This window comes from Lissotriton vulgaris, chromosome 7 (genome assembly GCF_964263255.1).
Source record: "Lissotriton vulgaris chromosome 7, aLisVul1.2, whole genome shotgun sequence".
Taxonomy (NCBI): domain Eukaryota; kingdom Metazoa; phylum Chordata; class Amphibia; order Caudata; family Salamandridae; genus Lissotriton; species Lissotriton vulgaris.
The window spans coordinates 1,156,389,919-1,156,413,834 of NC_141695.1; positions in this window are offsets into that span (position 1 = coordinate 1,156,389,919).

The following is a 23,916-nucleotide window of genomic DNA, read 5'->3' on the forward strand; positions in this document are numbered from 1 at the left end:
GTTGGACATGTTTCGCAAGCGTGGTTTGGATCGAAAGGAGGGTGCCCGACGTGTGCGAAAGAATGATTGTGATCGTGGATATTCTGATGACAGTGGAGACGAAAGACGTCGTGATGATTCCGATCGTCGTGGTGAACGGCGGTATGAGCGTGATGTGTCCCCTCAACGTGAAAAAGAGAGAGGGCGAGAGGAGGAAAAAGAAAGGGGGAGAGATGATCATGTTAACAGCAGACATAGAGATGAAAGGGATCAGTACCCTGAGTTGAGGAGAAGGGAGGATCGACATAGACTTTCCGATCGAAACTCACAGTACCATACAGATGATAGGAATCCATTTCGTAATGGAGATGGATATGAACATGATGTTTTGATACCCAAGAAATATGAGAGTATTTACCCTGATTTGTCCTGGTTGACAGAACGCAGTAAAAATGACTAGGAAATAGGTCAAGCTCCGGTACGCAGGTGGGCTCACAAAGATAATAGACCCTATGTAGATATTGACATTTTTTGGAAACATCGTAATATCCAAAGGGCCCGAGCATTGGTAGATACAGGAGCGGAGGCCACTCTTATTCATGGAAAATCAAAGAAATTTACAGGCCAATTTTTCACAATTACTGGTTTAGGTGGAAAGGAAACCCCCGCAGTGCAAACTGCACTTGAAATGAGAATAGGCAGAATTCCCCGAAAAGAATATTCTGTATTAGTTGTACCACTTTTGGAATACATAAATGGAATTGACATTTTGAAAGGAATGACTTTGCATTTAGATGATGGCTGTTATCAATTTGGAACTAAACATTATATATCGGCCAGACCTGTATGGGTTGGTCGTTTAAGAATGCCCCCCATAAAAATTCCCCAGGCTACAAAAGTTGTTTCTCAGAAGCAGTATCGTATCCCAGGTGGCCATAAATAAATTAGTGCTACTATTCAGGATTTGGTGGATGCAGGAGTTATAACTCCGGTTACTTCTGATTGGAATAATCCTGTTTGGCCTGTGCGTAAAAGTGATAATTCTTGGCGTATGACTGTTGATTATCGCGAGCTGAATAAACATACACCCCCTTTGACTGTTGCAGTACCAGACATCATTACTTTAATTGAAAGAATCCAAAAGCATCCAGGTAAATGGTATGCATCCATTGATATTGCCAATGCTTTCTTTTCAATTCCGATTGCCCCCGAGTGTCAGGAACAATTCAGTTTTACATGGAATGGACGTCAAATGACGTTTAGAAGTCTTCCCCAAGGCTATGTACACAGTCCTACGATCTGTCACCGGCTGGTGGCGGAACATTTGTCCGAAATACCTGTACACCCGCAGATCCAGATATGTCATTATATTGACGACATTTTGATTCAAGGTGAAACACAAGATCAACAAGTTCAGACCCAATTAGATCAAACCCTCGAGTGATTACGTGAGAAAGGTTGGGAAATCAATCCTGATAAGTTACAAGGTCCATCTCAAAATGTAAAATTTTTAGGCATCAATTGGCATGAAGGTCACAGAGAGGTGATTCCACACGTGAAACAGAAAATTCTTGATTTTGCGGTCCCAAGAAATAGGAGAGAGGCCCAGAGCTTCATTGGCTTGTTTGGCTTTTGGCGCCAGCATATTCCACATTTGAGTCAGATATTGGACCCTTTATATCGAGTCACTCGCAAAAAGAATGTGTTTGAATGGGGTAAACCACAGCAAGATGCGTTCAATTTGGCAAAAGAAGCGATTCAGTATGCTCTGGATTTGTGGCCTGTGTGCGATGGTGATGTGGATTTGAATGTGTCCGTGCAAGGTCTTTATGCAAATTGGAGTTTGTGGCAGAAACAAGGCAAACATAAAGTACCGTTAGGTTTCTGGACTAAAAAGTTACCCGATGCTGGTGAGCATTATACACCTTTTGAGAAACAGTTGCTTGCATGTTATTGGGCTCTGGTGGATACCGAGCAATTGACTTTGGGACATGTTGTGATTTTGAGACCTGAAATTCCTATTATGCAGTGGGTTTTGAGTTCGCCGAAAACTCATCGAATTGGACATGCTCTAGAAGCGAGTGTGATTAAGTGGAAGTGGTACATTCAAGACAGGGCACGTGTGGGACCGAAAGGTGTAGCATCTTTACATGAGCAAGTGGCGCAGGCGCCATCGACTGAGATTGGGAGTGATTGTTCCGTACCTGTAGTACAGGAATCTCCTGTTAAGAGGGGTAAGCCATTTGATGATTTGTCCGTGGAGGACAGAAACCATGTGTGGTTTACAGATGGTTCAGCAAGGTTCATAGGAGAGAAACGGCATTGGAAGGCAGTGTCCTATAATCCGATCACACAAAAATTACTGAGTACAACTGGTGATGGAAAGAGTAGTCAATTCGCTGAATTATATGCTGTTTATCAAGTTTTGAAAGAAGAATTACCTGGCACATGTCATATTTTTACTGATTCCTGGTCCACTGCTAATGGACTGGCGGTCTGGTTACCAACTTGGCATTCTCATAATTGGGAATTGCATTCAAAAGAACTGTGGGGAAAAGAATTATGGCAAGAAATTTGGGAAATGCTCCCACAAAGTACCGTCACAATCTTTCATGTGGATGCTCATACCCCAATAGACTCCCTTGACAAATTCTTTCATAACATTGCAGATGAGAAATCTAAAATTGCTGAGGCAGTGGTGGACATGCAAGATTCTCATTTGGCGGGATTGGCGAAATGCGCCCACCAGAAAGCAGGATATTTTGGAAAGAGAGCCACCAGCAGGTGGGCCGCCGATCGAGGAATTTATATTCCTTTAAATTTAATTAAAGATACCATTTTGCATTGTCCTATTGGTCAACATTCTAGACAACGAAAAGTACCTCAAATTGTTAAAGGCCATTTACATCGAGGAAAATTGCCCTCTCAAATTTGGAAAATTGATTATATTGGTCCACTCCCTATGAGTAAAAACTGCCAATATGTTTGTACCATTGTTGATACATACAGTGGCCTTTCCCTGTAAACAAGCTACCCAAGTGAATACCATTAAAACATTGGAATTGACTATGCTCTATTATGGTGTTCCATTTCAAATTCAATCTGATAAGGCATCCCACTTTCGTGGAAGATTGGTACAGGAATTTTGTGTGGAAAATAACATCGAATGGGTGTTTCATATACCATATTATCCACAGGCATCAGGCCTTATTGAGAGAATGAATGGTTTGTTAAAAGATCAATTGCGAAAATTAACTGATAACAAATATAAGAATTGGAGAGATTATTTGTTTCAAGCACTGTTAATCTTGAATAATCGTCCCTTTTTGAATGCTGAATCTCCATTAATGCGTTTATTTCCTCCAACTGTTGATGCAAAACATAATATCATTGGCAATACTGTAATGTACTGGGAAATTTCCCCTGGAGCACTGGCTCCATGCAGAGCAACCCCAGGTTCCGCAGGCCTGGACCTGCATGCCATGAATGACACTGTGATTAAGAGCAGAGATCGAGTGATCATTGAGACTGGTATTGGTGTCTGTATACCAACTGGAAATTTTGGACTGATTGCCCCTAGATCGGGCCTGGCCTTAAAAGGCATTCAAGTACTCGGAGGAGTCATTGACAGCGATTATCAGGGAGAGATTAAGGTACTCCTGCTGAATAGTAGTGAGGTTGATTTACCAATTCAAAAGACTGACCGAATTGCTCAGTTGCTAATCATGCCTGTTTTCAGTGGTGAGATTCAGAAAGGCACTGCCCCAACGTTGCTAACTGTACGAGGACAAAAAGGTTTTGGCTCTACGGATAACCCGGGAGCGAGAGTGTGGGTGCAATCGCCTAAAAATCCCCCTGAACAAGCTGAAGTCATTGCAACCGGTCATGATCATACCATTCTAGTCATGAGACCAGGGAAAGATAGCTGGGAAGCTATCCCAGCTGACAAATGTTACTTACGAGAATGAATAATGCCTGTATTTGATTTTCTTTCAGATCATTCTCTGGACTGCTGCTGCAGGATGTGCCGATGTTGGACTCCTTTTGGTCTGCTACGTCGGGAGAGGAGGGAACCCACATACTTTGGTTGATTCGAGAACCCGAGTACCGCGTTCCTTTGCTGCGTGGGATTCATCATCTAACTTTTGGACTACTTTAGCTAAACGAGTTACCAATTCTCCACATTTCTGCTTGACACCGATGCGTTCGGTGACTGACATTCTAGCGACCTGTCTGGTTGCTGACCCCGCTTCGTTGGAGACTTTAACCCATATCTTTAATATATCAAATGCCCGCCCGAATTTGATCCTTGGAGACTTCGCCACCCACGAGTATTGTCCTTTGTGTACTATACTTTCAGATTCAACGCCCCTGATTCATTCCCAAATAACCACATATAATATCACCCAGGGTGATCTTTGTTTTTTTCTCACATGTGATCCCAATGCAATTACTGAATGTATTCGCCTGAAGCTGAGGGTGGCCACTTCTTTTTCCGCTCATGAACGAACTTTGTGCTCCCGAAGACCTCCGAAGTCATGTACTTCTGTTAAAAATAATATGACCTGTAAAAGTTTAGTAGTTGCCCCTAGCCATTATCGCACAATGTTGTTACCTTCTGGATGGCTTTTCTCTTGTGGTAATACTTCCTGGCCCTACATTCCTGCAAATATTTCCGGAGGCCCTTGTGCCATCACTAGATTAAGTTTATTAATGTTTTCTTCACATCCTAATACCTATTCCCGTGTAGTTCGTGATGCTATGATGTTACATGAAGACTGTGATTCTTCCCTACATTTATACTCTAAATCTGAATACCTTAGTTTAGCTATTTTGATTATTGGTGTTCCAGCATTGGCCGTCTATAATGCTAAATCCATCAGGAAGATGGCCTGCTGGATGGTCAAGTCAATTAATCACACTTCTACAATTCTATCTGACATGTTATTAGACGCCCAGGGTGAACGCAGAGCTATCTTGCAAAACCGGGCTGCCATTGATTATCTTTTGCTCAAACATGGACATGACTGTTCTGATTTTGAGGGTCTTTGCTGTTTTAACCTGTATGACCATACTAAAACCATTCAGGCTCATATTGACAAACTTCATGACTTGACTGAAGAGGTTAGAAAACACATTGACCAGGGCTGGTTTGACTGGCTCTTCAATTGGTTACCTGATTTACATTCTCTACGACAAATATTAGGGGGTATTATGATTACTATTAGCATTTTAGTAGCTATTTGCTGCTTTATTCAGTGCATTCCTTCCCTACTCCAATACTGTAGATTTGGGACGAAAAATAGATCAGTTAGTTTTGTTTCATATTATTCTTCTACGGATGTTAGTTCCATTTAACGAATGATTAATAGACTGAAGTCAAGGGTGAAATATTCTGACCGACTTTTTCCGCCCTCCTTTGAGGGAAGGTGATTGGAGGTGACTTCAGTCTACTATCATTCTAGTGCAAGGATTAGAACCGTAAATAGAGCCTATTCACAAGGCGTATTGATACAATTCCGTACCCTTTTCTTTAGATCAGGGCTTATAAACTTATGTTAGGGGATAGATTCATTAGTATTAGTGATTATCCGTCCTTTTGTAAGAGTATTAGTATACCTTCTATGGAGTTATGCTGATTTCGGGCCTTGTAGGCCTCAAACGGGAGAGACTCCATCTTTCTTTCTGCCTCGGCAGCTTGAGATGCTTCTAGGTCAAATGTAATGTTTTAGTTACGAGGTGTTGTTGGCTTGGAGAGAACTGGCTCAGGCTGGCCCTTATCGAAAGACTGTATTTTTCTCCATTCCGAAGACACAACATCAGGCCGGCCGGCTGGGAACGTGTCCTTGGTACGGGGAGGTACAAGAATTTGGTGGGCGGCAGGTTACTGGCCGTAACTTTCCATGAAGGAACGAGCTTCCATATTAGTGAAAGTATGAGGCAGTCAGTGAGTCAGTCCGTAGCCGTCAGCTAGCCGTTAGCATCAATGCCATTAATTATTTCTGACCCAGGGTGGTGTGGAGTGCAAAAAACGATGGATTTAGGCCCAGATCCTTGTACTGGGGTGAATGTAAGACATTGATCTACATTCTGTCCATCAAATTGTTTTTTGTAATTTTCTCCCTGAGTGTACAGGTGTAGCTCAGACGTGGGTCCCAGAGCCTCCACACCACTGGAGTCAAGCTAGCCGGGCTGATGAGAGGTGTTACCTCGAAACCGGTCCGGTCCTCGGATGCTTGATTCCGGTCTGGGAAAGATATGGCTGTTGTAGTTCGGACTGGACTGTTCTCATGGGGCACAGGGTCAGAGCTGATTTGCATAAAGCCATTATCTGACCCAGGGTGGTGTGGAGTGCAAAAAACGATGGATTTAGGCCCAGATCCTTGTACTGGGGTGAATGTAAGACATTGATCTACATTCTGTCCATCAAATTGTTTTTTGTAATTTTCTCCCTGAGTGTACTGGGGTAGCTCAGACGTGGGTCCCAGAGCCTCCACACCACTGGAGTCAAGCTAGCCGGGCTGATGAGAGGTGTTACCTCGAAACCGGTCCGGTCCTCGGATGCTTGATTCCGGTCTGGGAAAGATATGGCTGTTGTAGTTCGGACTGGACTGTTCCCATTGGGCACAGGGTCAGAGCTGATTTGCATAAAGCCATTATCTGACCCAGGGTGGTGTGGAGTGCAAAAAACGATGGATTTAGGCCCAGATCCTTGTACTGGGGTGAATGTAAGACATTGATCTGCATTCTATCCATCAAATTGTTTTTTGTAATTAATTATTTCAGGGCAGACAGTCGCCATTTTAAAGTCTGAGAAAGATCGAAGAGCTGCTACTCTCTTAGAAAGATTGAAGACACTTTAGTTGGAACAGCTGGCGAGCTTTGACATTAAGATCAGAGCATAAAGAGTGAAGCAGTTAGTTAAGGGAACGAATACCCGAGTGGCTGAAACTGAGTTATAAGATCGAAGACGAGAAGTCAAGATGGTCCGTGATTGAGAGGAGAGAGAAGTAGTGCAGAACAGCCAAAGAGAAAGCAGCTGATGAGAGGAAGGTTCCAGTGACTTGGAGGGAAGCAGAGGAGACAGAGCATAGCGGTGCAGACGTGTATCCGTGACTGCAGAAGTGTGACCTTAAGACGAGCCAAGGCACAGACGAGAAGGGAACCTAGATGACTGCTGAATCCAGACTTCATATTGACAAGGTGACGTCGACCCTTTTCCTACTAGTGTGCACATTCTAACCTTTAATTTTCCTTTGCAGGCTATATGTTATAGTATAGTGTTATATTGTTATTGTTATTGTAATAAAGTACCCCAGTTCTTAGTGAACCAGCATGTGCCTTTTATTCTTGTACAATCAGGGTAACCTGTTCTTCTAGTCAGGCACTGTTTTCATGAACGGACGCAATCCCCGATAAGGTAAGCGATGGCTGAGCAATTAGGGAGAGAGGGGCCCTTGAAGTGGAGGATAAGTTGTACATCATCTAATTTGGTAAACTGTTGTGTGATCTTTAATATTGTAGTATCATATCCCTAGTAGATAACGAAAGATTCCTCATCATGAAGAGCTAATGGTATTTATAGGAAAGTGATCGTCGTTGGTAAGCGGCGTTAATGAGAACACCAGGGGGGACACTGGTGCATATACCCACAGGATTGTGGCTTGGGATGTAAGTAAGAGAACACCAGGGGGGACACTGGTGCATATACCCACATAATTGTGGCTTGAGTTACCCACAGGATCGTGGCTTGGGTGAGCACTGATTGTGGTCAGTGTGTAATGGTAACTAATCAGAACAGCCCTAGGGTAGAATAGTCTGGGCCCGGGTTGCCGCGAGACTAGCTGGTGTGAGTGTGATATTGTAGAAAACTTATGCATGTACATTGCTAATTCCCCATCCTTAGGTAGGAGACATAGATACCTGTTGTAAATAGGTCCTAAGGAGGGAGGTGGTTACGTTTCGGCTGGGTTGGTGGTGCTCCGATGAGCTGATTCTATCTGGTCTGAGAATCCGGTCATTACATCAGCGTAGGGGTAAATATTACTATTCCAATTCCAGAGAGTGCAACACTATGGAAAGCGTTGGATAGCGTAGGGGTAAAAATTACTATTCCCACTCCAGTGAGTGCAACAGTAGGGAAAGCGTTGGATAGCGTAGGGTTAAAAATTACTATTCCCACTCCAGTGAGTGCAATAGTAGGGAAAGTAAATACTTCATATATAAATATAAATAACAAATATTAATACCAATTACAAAATAATTAAAATATTTTACAATTTTATAAAATATATTAATTAATCAATTAAAATTACAAATAAAAAATAACTAATAATAAAAATCCCCTACTAATACTAACTATTTACCAAGTACCAATAAATAAATTTACAATATAAAAATAAATAAAAATTAGACACAAAAAATATTTTAAAAATGTAGTTACTTACAATTAAATTACTTCCCAAGCTATTCCCCTATAAACACACAACCCACTACAGAAAATAATGTAATAAAAGTAACATATTTATCAAATAATCAATTACAATAAATTACAAATTATATTTTAATTAATTACCAATTAATAATTAATTAACAATCAATTCTAAATAAATAAAATAACATATTTAATTAATTATAATTAAATTACTTCCCACCCTATTCCCCTATAAACCCACAAACCGCTACAGAAAATAAATTACAAAAATTAACATATTTATCAATTAATCAATTAAAATTAATTACCAATTATATTTTCATTAATTACAAATTAATAATGAATTAACAATTAATTCTAAATAAATACCAATTAATAAAATAACATATTTAGTTAATTATAATTAAATGACTTCCCACCCTATTCCCCTATAAACCCACAACCCGCTTCAGAATTATATTACACAAAAATTAAAAATTAATATTAACTTACCTTAAATTCGATATTTTAGTTGTCTATATTCTGTCTAGTCGATATTATTATTTTTGATTTGATATTATGTCCATTCTATTCGATATTAAAATTTTCTAGTCGATATTTTGGTAGTCTATATTCTGTCTAGTCGATATTATGTCTATTCTATATTTTTTACTCGATATTCTGTCAAGTCAATAATAAAAACTCGATATTTTGACTCTATCCCGAACATAGAGTGCAGCTCCATCTATATCCATCTATATACTGAAAAAAACAAAGAATAAAGGGACATCATGGTAACGTGAAACTGTAAGTTAAACATACCATTTTAAACAAACAAAACCACTGAAATTCATCAGATATAGTTATTTGAACTGTAAATCTGCCCTAAAGTAACTATAACTCGGACCCCTGCTATTTGCAGTATTTTAATCAATGATGCCATTTCAGTTATTGTAGTGATATTATAATAGATTTTAAAAAATATGTCACGAGTGATGTAACATATGAGTTTATTCGAAGTGCATGGGTAAAGCGTTCCTGTAAACTTTTTTTGCGTGAATTTGTGAGGGTCCTTTTTAATTTGAAGTATGATCTAATTATTAAATAAAAACACTCTAACCTATAGTTTTTTTTTTTAATATATAGATATACCTACACCGTGTATGCTCCACTGAATGCAAACCTGAGGTCATTTCCTACAGAAGCAGAAAGCCCCGACGCATTCCCGCAATAAGTCTTCCTCAAGGGTCAAGGTGAATACAAACACATAAACACAGGAAAATGCATGGCACTTGGAGCTCATATCAATGAATGGTGGGCCTGATCGCCGCATATAAGAAATACAAAGGAAAAATCATGGAAAAACTGGTGTAACAGGATTAAAATATCCAGCTGATTGTGTCTCTAACACGAAACTAGGTTCATAATCCCAAAATATAAATTAACTTGATATTCACTTGCTGTATTCAGATAAAAAGACAAATAAATTGCCAATAAAGTATGGGGGATATTCACAAGGAAGTGGCAGAGAAAGTCGTTAGTCCTCTTAGCTTAACGCCTTTCTGCACACTTTGGAAGAACAAGGGTGCACCCAGGGCTTTAAGTGGGCCGGGTCTTACCGGGTCTGAGCACCGGTAGTTTTTTTAAGGGGGCCTCGAAATGGGTCTCTATCGGGCTCTGTGTTGTGCCCTGGCAGAGGTGGTCCATTTTTTTTTTCTGGACTGAAGTGACAGCAGGCACATCGATGTGCGCTAGTGAGCGTTGTAGAGAAAGGGAAATCCTTTAACTCCATGCACGCTAGCGGAATTCCGCTCCTGCGCTGAGTTTTTCTAAATCGCATGTTACGTGACGAGCTGGGCTCATCATCAGCGTGCGAGCGGGCTACACCATGACGAGCCCAGCTCGTCATCAGCGTCAAAGGGGTTAAAGAGAGTTATTAACTCCCTGGATTTCCCTGCTCTTTTTGAAACTCAGGAGCAGTAACCTTGTTGTGGTGTCACCAGGGCTCTACAGGGGCGCTATTTCATTATTATACACAAGCAATAGTTGCTGCTTATGTATCTTATGCAACTAACAACCATTGACAAAGCCAATAGTCCTGACTTCTTATAGGTACGATGTTACTTGTTGTGTCATAAATCTGGACGCAATGACAGGAACAGCAAAATACAAGTCGGGTGTCACACTGTGCTAAACACAGATTTTAGCTTACGTGTTTTTAAGCCAAGCCCTTAATTATATTGACCACGCCCCTTTGAGAGACCACCCCACACCGTTTTTTCATCCCACTTAAAGCCCTGGGTGCACCATATTCACAAGGACATGGTGCAGCCTTGCTTTTCCCCCTGCGATGGCGCTAAGTTTCACAACTTAGCGCCAACGCAGGCACCCTTGCACCAGAGTGCAAGGGTGTCCGCAAGCAGGTAGATTTGTTTATGTACCGGAAGGTGCCCCTTCCTGCCCATAAACAAACCTAAAATGCCAGTTTGTAACTTACATGTGTGCTGCTTCATGCAGCACCCATGTAAGTTACAAAACGGCATTTAAAAAAAGGATTTGTTTATGTACAGGAAGGGATACCTTCCTGATCTTAAACAAACAATGGCATTTTGCATTTTTCATGTGTGCTGCACAAGGCAGCATACAAGTAAAAAGCAAAAACGAAGAGAAATAAAGCACTTCTCCTCAAATTGCCAACTTAAGACCAGGGTTTTCCTGGTCTTAAGTTTGGCGTTAGCTCCTATTTACGCTGCCCTTGTGAATAGGGGGCAGCGTAAATATAAATGGGTGTTGTGGTGGAACGCTCACCACAACATCCACAGCACGCCCCTTTCAAGCTAAACCCAGCATGAAAGGAGGCCTATTCACAAGTCAACGTTCAGCCATTTTAAGTGGTTTAACGCTGCCTTGTGAATAAGGCGAGGCCCCTATTGCCACCACAACGTCACTGAAAGTAACATTGTGGTGGTGATAGGGGCTGGTGAATATGCCCCTCAGTGTTTACGGACAGTGATGCCCAAGTGGGCCTTACTCATCTGACATGGGAGGATATATAAACAATATAACATAAAGTTCATAAGATAATATACATACAACGTACAAAGGAGCACCCAGATCTCAGCTGCCCACAAACTGCCCTGGATGCCTGACGCGTTTTGAAGTGTCCCCACTTCTCTTCAGAGGCTTCGGCAGTTATGACGTGAGGCACTACAAGTCCCATAAGTCCCATCCTGGGCGTGCATCTAAGCAAGAAGGGGTGTTGTGCCTCAAGCGCTCCTTCATAACTGCCAAAGCCTCTGAAGAGAAGTGGGGACACTTCGAAACGCGTCAGGCATCCAGGGCAGTTTGAACAGTTAAAGGATATCGCTGTGCTGAAGGCGTTCTTACCATTTAAGGCTCCTTGTGGGCAGCTGAGGTCCGGGTGCTCCTTTGTACGTTGGGTACTTTGGAGCTGGAATATTTATGCGGCGACCCATGCCGCGGAAGGAGCACCACCCTAAAAGAACCAGGGGCCATGCGGTCTTGACTACGGGCCGAGAACATGGGACAGCAGCGCATGGATTTTGCACGAATTCCACACAGCGAGGCCCATCCGTGGGCTTGAAATGTTACCGACTGAACATTAGCGCAACGTGAGGCACTACAAGTCCCATAAGTCCCATCCTGGGCGTGCACCTAAGCAAGAAGGGGTGTGGTGCCTCAAGCGCTCCTTCATAACTGCCAAAGCTTCTGAAGAGAAGTGGGGACACTTCGAAACGCGTCAGGCATCCAGGGCAGTTTGAACAGTTAAAGGATATCGCTGTGCTGAAGGCGTTCTTACCATTTAAGGCTCCTTGTGGGCGGCTGAGGTCCGGGTGCTCCTTTGTACGTTGGGTACTTTGGAGCTGGAATATTTACGCGGCGACCCATGCCGCGGAAGGAGCACCCTCCTGAAAGAACCAGGGGCCATGCGGTCTTGACTACGGGCCGAGAACATGGGACAGCAGCGCTTGGATTTTGCACGAATTCCACACAGCGAGGCCCATCCGTGGACTTGAAATGTTACCGACTGAACATTAGCGTGACGTGAGGCACTACAAGTCCCATAAGTCCCATCCTGGGCGTGCATCTAAGCAAGAAGGGGTGTGGTGCCTCAAGCGCTCCTTCATAACTGCCAAAGCCTCTGAAGAGAAGTGGGGACACTTCGAAACGCGTCAGGCATCCAGGGCAGTTTGAACAGTTAAAGGATATCGCTGTGCTGAAGGCGTTCTTACCATTTAAGGCTCCTTGTGGGCAGCTGAGGTCCGGGTGCTCCTTTGTACGTTGGGTACTTTGGAGCTGGAATATTTACGCGGCGACCCATGCCGCGGAAGGGGCACCACCCTGAAAGAACCGGGGGCCATGCGGTCTTGACTACGGGCCGAGAACATGGGACACAGCGCATGGATTTTGCACGAATTCCACACAGCGAGGCCCACCCGTGGGCTTGAAATGTTACCGACTGAACATTAGCGCGACGTGAGGCACTACAAGTCCCATAAGTCCCATCCTGGGCATGCATCTAAGCAAGAAGGGGTGTGGTGCCTCAAGCGCTCCTTCATAACTGCCAAAGCCTCTGAAGAGAAGTGGGGACACTTCGAAACGCGTCAGGCATCCAGGGCAGTTTGAAGAGTTAAAGGATATCGCTGTGCTGAAGGCGTTCCTACCATTTAAGGCTCCTTGTGGGCAGCTGAGGTCCGCGTGCTCCTTTGTACGTTGGGTACTTTGGAGCTGGAATATTTACGCGGCGACCCATGCCGCGGAAGGAGCACCACCCTGAAAGAACCGGGGGCCATGCGGTCTTGACTACGGGCCGAGAACATGGGACAGCAGCGCATGGATTTTGCACGAATTCCACACAGCGAGGCCCATCCGTGGGCTTGAAATGTTACCGACTGAACATTAGCGCGACGTGAGGCACTACAAGTCCCATAAGTCCCATCCTGGGCGTGCATCTAAGCAAGAAGGGGTGTGGTGCCTCAATCGCTCCTTCATAACTGCCAAAGCCTCTGAAGAGAAGTGGGAACACTTCGAAACGCGTCAGGCATCCAGGGCAGTTTGAACAGTTAAAGGATATCGCTGTGCTGAAGGCGTTCTTACCATTTAAGGCTCCTTGTGGGCAGCTGAGGTCCGGGTGCTCCTTTGTACGTTGGGTACTTTGGAGCTGGAAAAAAAAAATATATATATATATATATATATATATATATATAGAGAGAGAGAGAGAGAGAGAGAGAGAGAGAGAGAGAGAGATGTATATATTAAGAATTGGCTCAACAAAATGTCATTAAATATATTATATATTAATTAAAAATTAAATAGCTAGGTAGAGTATTTTTATTTTATATAAAATTAATAATGATAAAATAAATTTATATCGTTAAATTATTTAATTATCAAGCAAACAGCCTTAAATCCGTGACTTCAGGGCGTGGACACTTTGGAGGAAATTTGCAGAAAGGGTTAACAGCCAACAGTAGCAAACTTACTCCGCAGTGTAAGAGTAAATTCACATCTATAGATATACTCACGGCACGTGTCAATTCACTTTTGTAAACTGCCGTCCATTTCTCGCTGTCTCTTCCAAAGGTTGTGTTTCAGGTCACCAATTGGCCCATATGGTCTCGATCTCACGGAAGCACATCAAGTAAAAGCATGATCCAAAGAATTGAATACGTTGCCGTACCCTTGCATTTCATTTAAATGATTAAAAGTGCATCTCTGCCGCCATCTACTGACTTCAAATAGAAACACAGATTTCTAAAACTTAATTATTATCGAAAGCACAGACATCGTACATTTCGACCAATCACTGTTGCTATTGTGCATCACTCGGAATTAGAGTTCTACCGTGATATAACCCAAATACATTTCTATATGGCTCGAATGTGTTCTGAAATGCCAATTTTTTATAGTCCTTTCACGACTAATATATTTGCTCATTCGACAATGGTTACATGAAAAAAAAAATCTTTGCGTAATGAGAGTAACCAGCTTCTTTTAACTGGTTTCGAAATGTCAAAATAGCTGTTAAAAAGAATGGGCCAGATATGCAAACTTTTGTTCTGAATTTGAGTCACAAAAGTGAAGCAAACATGAGCAAAATTTAGCAATAATAGTCGCGCTGTGCAAAATAAAGAGTCCACACAAGTTTTGTTGGGAAAACAGTTTGCAGCTGGTCCTGCCATAAAGACTCCTGGGATTTTGACATAATGCACCCCTATTGTGCTCCTGAAAGGTTACCCCTCGTACCAATTAGCCTCCAGATTGCCTTGTAACTCTGCCTGCAACACAAATGTATACATTAATATGTTCAATCCGTTAGCCAGCCCTACCACCAGCACCCAGGGTAGGCAGATTGGAGGGGGACAGCATGTCCAACGGGGGACAAAGAGGGTGGCCAGTAGGTGGAGGCAGGTATAAGTACCTGGCCACAGCCCACTGTGCACCAGAAATGACGCCACAGAGGTGCCGGACGTAGGATGGACTTCCAGGGTAGGGGGCCTGTACAACAGTGCACAGGACGGTGCCTAATCCAGCACTAAGGGGGCCGCCCTCTTACAGGGCCCACTGCAAACACCGCGGACAGCTGCATAGTGCTGATTTCATCAACCCTCCGCTTAGCAATAATAGTCGCGCTGCTTAAAATAAACAGCCCACACACATTATGTTGAGAAAACAGTGTGCTGCAGGTTTATTACATACAGGAAGTATGCCAACTTGGTGGGTTAACTTATGGGCGATCCAAGGGCAGGCAGTGGTGTCTAACCTAAGCTGCCCTGCCATGCCCGTCTGATTAGCCAAACTGCCCCATGGCCAACCCAATCAGTGCTACTATTTATATGGGGGTTATCCCCCTTACATACCATGGACTCCTAGTCCATCACTTTTACTAATGCCCTTTTAGGGGTGGAGCATATCCAGGCAAGTCCCTGGTTGCTCAGGCTTACAACCGCCTGAAGGATTAGCGGGGTACCGTTGTTTCACCCAGGATCCTGCCGTAAAGACTTCTGGGAGTTTGGCACAATACACCCCTATTGTGCTCCTATAATGGTACCCCTCATACCAGTCAGCCTCTGGATCACCCTATAACTTAGCCAAAGCCCTAGATGTAGCGGCCGTCATATCCGGGGCCCCCACACCATGGCAGGCTCCATAACCTCCTGCCACGTGCCGTTACCAATCCTTCTAACTGGACATTTCCCATCTACCTCAGACAGATTACCAGTCCTCTAGCTGGGCAATTCCCATCTACCTCTGGAGGTGTTCCCCATTCCTATTGGGGGAACCTTGTGGTGTATTCACTAAAGAGACCATGCCTTATTTACCCAGCTCTTCTTATTTGATTTGATTTTGAATTAGAGTTGAACCAAGCCCTCCTGCTTGGTGGGCTTTTGCATGGCTTATTTACCCTTCTGTAAGCAAGTTTGAATGACTCCACTTGAATTGGGATCTACAGTTCTGTGTTTTAACTATGGCCTCTCCGGATTTGGGAACAACTGTACTCTACTCTATCCTCAAATCAGGGTGAAATCTCTATGGTGCCCTCTGTGCCAATAAGAGCCTTCTTGTTAGGTGTTGCCGGGTCATGCATTTACCCATCACCGCCCAGTCCCTGATTTCAGGATACGCTAGAAAACATATTGGAGTTCACCTCCCAGGCAAACTGTGTATTTGTTAACAAGTTATTGAGTGTGGCCAACACCATAACTTATCTCTGCCAGTTGGCCTCCTCCTGTATGTGAGTGCAACGCTGGCAAGAATTCTTACCCCATAGGGAATGCAAAACTACTGCTCTCACGTAACCATAGTTCTGTCTGATTTATTCCATTGTGCACTGTGTGCCATATGTGCCTTATATTTTGGATTGACTAGGCCCTTGTTTACCCCCCCACATGGGTATTCCCAAATAGGGGGTTCAACTGATAACTGTGTGCCTCACCCAAAAGTGGAAAATGTACTTGCTCCTTCTAACTTTAAAAGCATGCTGTGTTCTGGTAATTGTCAGCATTTATGCTCCGAACCCATATTTGTCCACCTTATTGGAGTCACTGCACACACTTTTTTGAATGACAACCTTATGCAACCCACCTATTTAAAACCCACTCTGTTTGCGGGTTCCTGGCCTGTAACCTTCTGCTCGAATATGGGCAAATGTACGCCTATAGCACTGCACCTGCACCCCCAGTATTCTGCTTCATTTCATGTCCATTTTACATGCTTACCCCCACCGTCTGACTGCGATATATTGAGATGCAGTGTCACCATGTTGATGTCCCCACCCTAGTGCAAGTTGTTTACTTCCCAACTTCTGCTAATGTGTACCAGGGAGCAGACAAGTCGGTGGGAACAGGAGGAGAACAATATGTACTGATACCTGCCCTTTCTTGAATCTTGGAAATGCCAAATGTTCTTAATACATTGTAGCCTTTTTGTGCTCATCCCCATTCTATCCCCAACTTTAAGAACCACAGCACACTTCTTAGATGACAACTTCCACAACCCGCCTAGCTGTAACATGCCCTCGTTTAAAGTGTGCACCTACTTCGCTGCGTTGACCAGACTTCGCACAGACAGTTTTATTGATAAACTAAGGCGAACAAGTTCATGGTGGCAAATCTGGTTTCAGTGAGTGTTTGTCCATTATGCATCTGCCAGTGATTACCTTGATTTGTTTGGGCTGTGTTAAAACTGTTGCTTGCGTCACACTTCAGAATATAGAACTGTGCTAATTCTCTTGCATTCTTCACTGCTGAGAGCTCGGCCCATTCACAGGTATTTCATTACATTTACCGTTTCTGACTGCAGAATGTAATGAGATTGCAAGTACCCATCCCAGACAATTATAATGTCACGTATTCTGACAGGGGCCCTGGCCTTGTCTTCACCCTCTGCGAGGTGATTGGACTGCTATGCAATGCGTTAATGGGGCCCCGGCAATCATGTGTACTCGTCCATCCTGTGATACACCCGCAGTGATAACTAATCTGCTCCCTATCTTTGGTACTTTGTAGTAAATCAATGATGGCAACAGCTGGGCCTTTACTGGGCTTTAACCACGTGGCCTAATACAGGAATTGGACCTAGATCAAAGGTTGTTTCCCAAAATTACTTGCCCTCCACCAGAATTAAAGTCCTGCCTATTTACTGGTTTTGCCACCTAGTACCCTTCTGGTTGGTGATAAGGAACCTTCTACCCAGCTAAGCTGACAGTCTTGTATTGCTATTGCCATCACACTACCTGTGCCCCTTGTAATCACCTTCCATCCTCCTGTGCAGTAGTCATTTGGCTAAAAGCTAAGGGGACCTTGGAATGCTCTCTAACCCTCATTTCCTCTGCACTAATGGCAGGCACCACTCAATGTTTCACACATAGGGGCTCCCGTTAGGAAGAGTGTGAAATTGTTTTGCTAGCGTGGCCACCCCAGGCTATTATACTTTTGTGACCGTCCTCACCAAGCTACCTGCCTGTTCAGGTTCTGGTGCTTATACCCTAGTGGCTTCGCAAACTTGCATGTCTGTACACTACAATATGCCCAATAACTTTGTAAAGGACTTTTCCACGTGCCGTTGAATCCTGTGTTGTTCAACTGACCCTTCTCAAAGGCTGTTTAAATGTAAACGATATGAGTGGTGCTGGGATATTATATCGTGCATGGCCTAGGTACATAGTTCAGCTCATTTGAGACCCTTGCCTGTGACTCAAAGAAAACTAGCCCCAGCTGGGCATGCTGCTGCTGGCAGAGTCTTGCTGCTAAGAGTGGAAGAAGCATGTCAAACCATTGCTGCTCCCGTTGATATAAAGTGTATGTACCTGCCAATATGGCCACCCCAAGACCATTAAGCCCTTCCGTGCTCCCGTCAGCCAACGGCCAACGGGAGAACTCCCTCCCCAGTCCAGTGAACGGCCGACGCAGTCCTGCCCACTCATTAGAACGCCCGCTCTGCCGCGGTTAAGGCGTTAATTGTTGGTGCCTGTCCCCACTATTATACATGACGGCACAACTTCTGGTGGGACAGCCTAAGTAATGGGTGCCCCTGTACCCTGCTTGACTAAATTGTGTGATCCTAGGAAATTGTGTGAATTTGTCCTAATACCTTCGTTTGACATAAGGGCACCCTGCAATGCATGTGGTTGGGACATCCACTGTATAAACTTTCTCTTGTTTTTGAATGTTGAGCTATAATGTTCTTCATCTATCGTATCAACCCTGGGGGTTCCTGCTTGATGCCCTCTGATAAAGGCCAGTGATGCCCTCCCAGGAGTTTATTGACCTCTTTGAGGTAGTGATGAATGACTTTACAATATCCTCACAATAAATTTGGGTAAATGTAATACCAGTGCTAGGGGCGGAATGGTGGGGGATGGTAGATCCACTGACAACAAATCTGCCCTTGCTCCGTCTGGGATTCTTAAGCACCAGTTTCACACACCTCGTCCTACCCCCTTGGTTAACAGAATTGACACACCCGATAGGTTCAGCTCCGCTTGTACTATCAACTCTGCAGTCCTAGTGCCTGTACGAGAAAACGTTATTAAATTCAGCGCTCTACCATATCACGCACCAATAATAGTGCTTGAAATTAAATAAATGTCTGAAACTGGTCCTCCCCCATATCCTGGTCCCAATCTTAACTCAAACCGTGACCAAGATATAGCCCTTCACTCTGGGCCCACCTGGCCACAACGAAGGTGCACTGTTATCTACATTAAGGAACAAGTCAGGCCCGCTGCTTTATTAACGATGTTGCCCAACAATGTTACCCTAGGAGAGCGGCCCTAGGAGAGCGGAACCTCAAATGTGCGGGCTTGCAACAAACATCTAGCAAGACATGCCAACAAACTAACCATCCCAAGCACCAGAGAGTATTGCAGCAACTCCTTCGCCTGAATACTAAACCAGGTTGAGCTTATGTGTGGCATCCAAAGACCCATCTCTCAGCGTATGCCTGCAATCATTTCAACTGCATCACCTTTGTCAGTTAAACCAACTGCAGAGTAACATACAAAGCTCTGCCCGAGTAGTAATGCCTGCCCATGAGAGCAGACAAGGCATCCCTTGCTCCCCGACCCATCCAAACTGTCAATGGTACCTATCGGTTGTTAGGCAACTCGCCCCACCCTGGACATGACCCAGTTTCAAATCAAAGAATAATAGTCAAGGGCATGTCACAAATAGGCCAATCATCCCTTCTGACTGAAACGAAGTATTGATTAAAACAAGCATGTTCATCTATTGTACAGGCCGTCTCCATTTGACTGGAACCAGGTGGACAGTTGTGAGTCATTATCCTGCACCATTGTCAACTGTGCTATCTGCACCCTTAAAAGAAGTTAGTAAAGCCACCCGATGTCCTAATGATTCTGGCCCGAACTGTGAGATTCTCTTGGCATTGGATTAATTCCTTTAAACTGACATCTTTCCTTGGCATAGTGTGTCGCATGGTTCTGCCTCTTCTGTCATTGTATCCATCTATTTAATCAACCTTTCACATTGGACCTATCGCCAGCCAGGACTATTGACTTATCAATTGTTAATAGTTGCATAAGGTAAATAAGCAACTATGTCTTCCATGAAGAATATTGAAAAGGCTTCTGTTCTGAAATGATGAGACTGTGTAAGATCTATAATGAGTTTCTTTGAAGTTACATCACAGTCACAAATCTACAACTTTATCGCAGTGTTGCATGAATATGGGCAACTTATCAAAGTACCATGAAACGCAACTAAGAAAATGAGACCTTAACCCAGAAAAGTAACAATCACTGCCAATGAAAATGAGGCAAACATTGCTAGTTCAACTCAGCTGCCTCAAGTCAAAAATTCAGGTGGGTTTTAGTTCATAAACCCGGGCAGCTATTAACTATTAAACCCGTGCAACTCGAGCTAGAATTCCTTGGCATACAGACTCCCAAGAAACCATGGCAAGTATTAGCCAGTAGCCCCGGCTAATAGCTGTCAAGAAACTAGGGCTAAGAAATAGGAGAAAATACCGGCAAAGAAACTGGACCCAACCACAAAAAAGAAATGTCCAAGAAACACCGACAACATCTAGAAAATAATCCAGGAGAAACTTCAGCAGAAACCCTGCCAATTACCGACAACCCCCATAATACAGCAACCAAGACATACACCAGTGAAGCAAAAAGCAGGCAACTCTGGTACAGGTGAAAGAACGTGCAAACTTGGGCCCTGAAACCCGAGTACAATACTAATTAAAACAGCAACATCAATATAGGCAATACAAGAGGACAGTGGAAATCAGCCAAAGCAGTACCACAACCAAGAGCCATGTTTAGAGCCCACTGAGAGGTGTGGTGCCCTTCATGCATGCTTAGAAACCAACAACATTACAAGGGGGAAATAGAGGAGTCAGACTTCTCTGAGGTGCCCCACTTTTACTCCCAGAGATGCATGAGTGATAGAGGGGTGGGGGCAGAGAAACAACGACCATCTGATCCACCGGGTGAGATATGCACACAAGGCATCCCAGGGAGAGGCTGGCTCCACACATCCATGACAAACCGTGCACCATCACACCCTTCTGATGCACATGTGCCACCTGCTCTGCACAGACCCGAGAGTCGAGGTGTCGGCATACCTTGTGCTCATGCAGGCGCAGCTGGCAGCAGGACTAGCTGATGCAGTGTCCCATCAGTAATCGGTATGAGGGGGTCCCTGCAACAGGGTGCGGGCGGTGCCTAATGCGGCACTAAGGGGGCCCGCCGCCCTCTTACAGGGCCCAAAGTGTGCGCCGCAGGCAGCCGCAATTTTGTTGGATTCACTTTGAGATAGAAAGATTTAGGGGCATATTACCAACAGCTAGCGATAATTATCGCTATGTTGGTTTAGCTGCGATATTTTTATCGCCGGGCTGCGGCGAATTTTATCGCTTAGGAACCTTGCTATTATCAAGGTATATCTCCTAAGCAATAAAAATCGGCCGAAATGCATGAATATCGCTGAAAAGTCAGCAATATTCATGTATTACCGAGCTAATGCTCTTAGCCATGTTATCCACCTACCATTGGATAACATGGCTAAGAACTGCTCAGGGGCAGGTGTTAGCTTTTGGAAATATTCGCGCTTAGTGGGAATATCTCCAAAAGTTGGTAATAGGAGATAGCGGTGTTAGCGACTGTTTCCAGTCGCTAACATCTTGGCACGCCCACTTTGCATGCCATTAGTGATAAATATAACTGACATGCAAAGCGGGCCCAAGATGGTCGCTATCTCCTACTAGCTGTCGCTAACTGGTGTTAGCGACAGCTAGGTAATAGGGAGATAATTTTATCTCCGCTTTCTTGGCTTTTAAAGACAATAAAGCGGAGATAAACCCCCTTGATAATATGCCCCATAGTTTCATTGGCAAAATTCTTTAGTTTTTTATCTCCTTTTGCACTGAAAAGATGCCTGAAAGTAAAGCAAAGCAGCACAAAGTGCTGTTTTGCGTTACTCTGAGTTAAGGGAGCATTCCCTCCATCCATGCGTGATACATGGATGTTCACATGAAACCACCCATTTCCTTTTGTGCAGAACTCTATCTACTATTATTAATAATAAACAGGGTTTGTACCAGAAATTAGCCCCACTTTGAAGCAGGCATTAAAAGGAAGAAATGCTTTTATTTCTTCTAACTTTTTCTACTTTTCAAGTGTGCTTCACTGTGCAGCACACATTCAAAGTGGGAAAAGTTTTAACGTTTATCTAATCATAGTATTTTGTACTAAAAGTGAACCCTTCCAGTACAAAACATAAGCTTGCACTATGGTGAAAGGGTGTGTGTGGGTGGCCTTCAACAGCCTGATTGTGTGTCAATGCAATGGAGAGAGAAAGATAGCGCCGTATATCTGTGGATATTGCACTTTCCAACTTTCAGGCAATGCAGCACAGCAACGTTGGTGGCTGCATTGCATTGTGTGACCGCCTGGTAAATATGGGCCTTTATTTTTTAAAATAGAAAATATTCTAAAAGCAAACAGGATATGCAGGCGCATTTAAATACTTATCCTTTTGAAGTAAAAGCTAATATCTTCATAAAAATTGTCGTATTTCATGAAAGTCATTATGACTATATTGAATGATCTTATGTTTAGTGTTCTCTGCATCTTTTGGCTGCTTCTGTTTGAAAAGCAAGTGGCATTGAAAAGCATTTTAATGTGCTGACTGATTGAAAAGCAGCATTCAGTTTATGTGGCCTACCCCTCTGTAAAAATCTCCGCTTCTTTGGATTTGTTTCTAACACATTTTTCTTGAGCACTGATTCCCTTTCACACTCAAAAAATCCACAAAGGGAATGTTATCAATAGGATTTTTTAGGTGACATGAAGAGGCATGAAGGACAGAGACTGATTTGTTCCTTTTCTATGAATATATGTTTCAATTTGATTACTCGCTATTTCCACTGTGCATCCAAGATTACAGTTTTTCGCCTACTTTTCGTTAATTCAATATAGTTTCAATTATTCTTGAAATACATTAGATATTCATCCAAAACTTCTCTGGACCAATTTATATTACACAGTTATCATCAGTGTATCTGTTGGAAGCCAGAGTCCCGGTTCCACACTACTGTCACCAAGTGCGAGACCCAGGGCTCCCCACTCAACGTTAGGCCAGGTAAGGACACCCCCTTAGTAGCTTGGCATGAGCAGTCAGGCCTATCTCCAAGGCACGAGTGTTCAGTATGTGCAACTACGCTCACAGCAACCCCCTAGTGACACCACAAATGGACTCCACACAAGTTTGATAAAACCGAGTACAAACTTTACACAAAAAGATATACGATCAGACCCCACAATACATAAGCCAACAAAAAAGGGTAATATTCGTTTCAGCTGGCTGGTAGGTTCAAAGCCCAACCACCGCTTTCAAAATCTATGCTGGTCGCAATGCTAGAATCACACAAGGTGCAATGGACAAACAATAGTGCATTGTGTAACGATAATATCCTGTGCTGGCCAAAGGAGATATGATACAATGCGTAACGATACACCCCGGTACCTGCAATGGGAGAAATAATGCAATGATTACCGCTACATTTATGTTCTGTGCAATGAAGGAATAATGCAATGCGGGCCGCTACAATCATGTACTGTGCAATTAAGGAATAATGGAATACGTAACGACAATCATGTACTTTACAATGAAGAAATAATGCAATGCGGGCCTCTACAATCATGTACTTGGCAAGGCAGATATAATGCAATGACTTGTGCTACAATCGTGTACTTTGTTATGGAATAATAATGTCAGGACTCATAAGACAGTCTGGCAGTTCATCATTAGCAGCAATATTGGCAATGTGTTTTGCAACAGTCAGCCTATTCGATAACAGTTGCCCCCCCACACGGTTCAACGATGACACAGAGTACAGCTTATTACTCAGGCCCCTGTACTGCCACTCCTTTTGTCAGTACGGGCCCCACTCTGAGCTGAAGCAAAGGCTCACATCGTCAGAAGGACTAAGAGGCTGAGAGAGTTTACCTCCGAGCATGCACCCCGCCC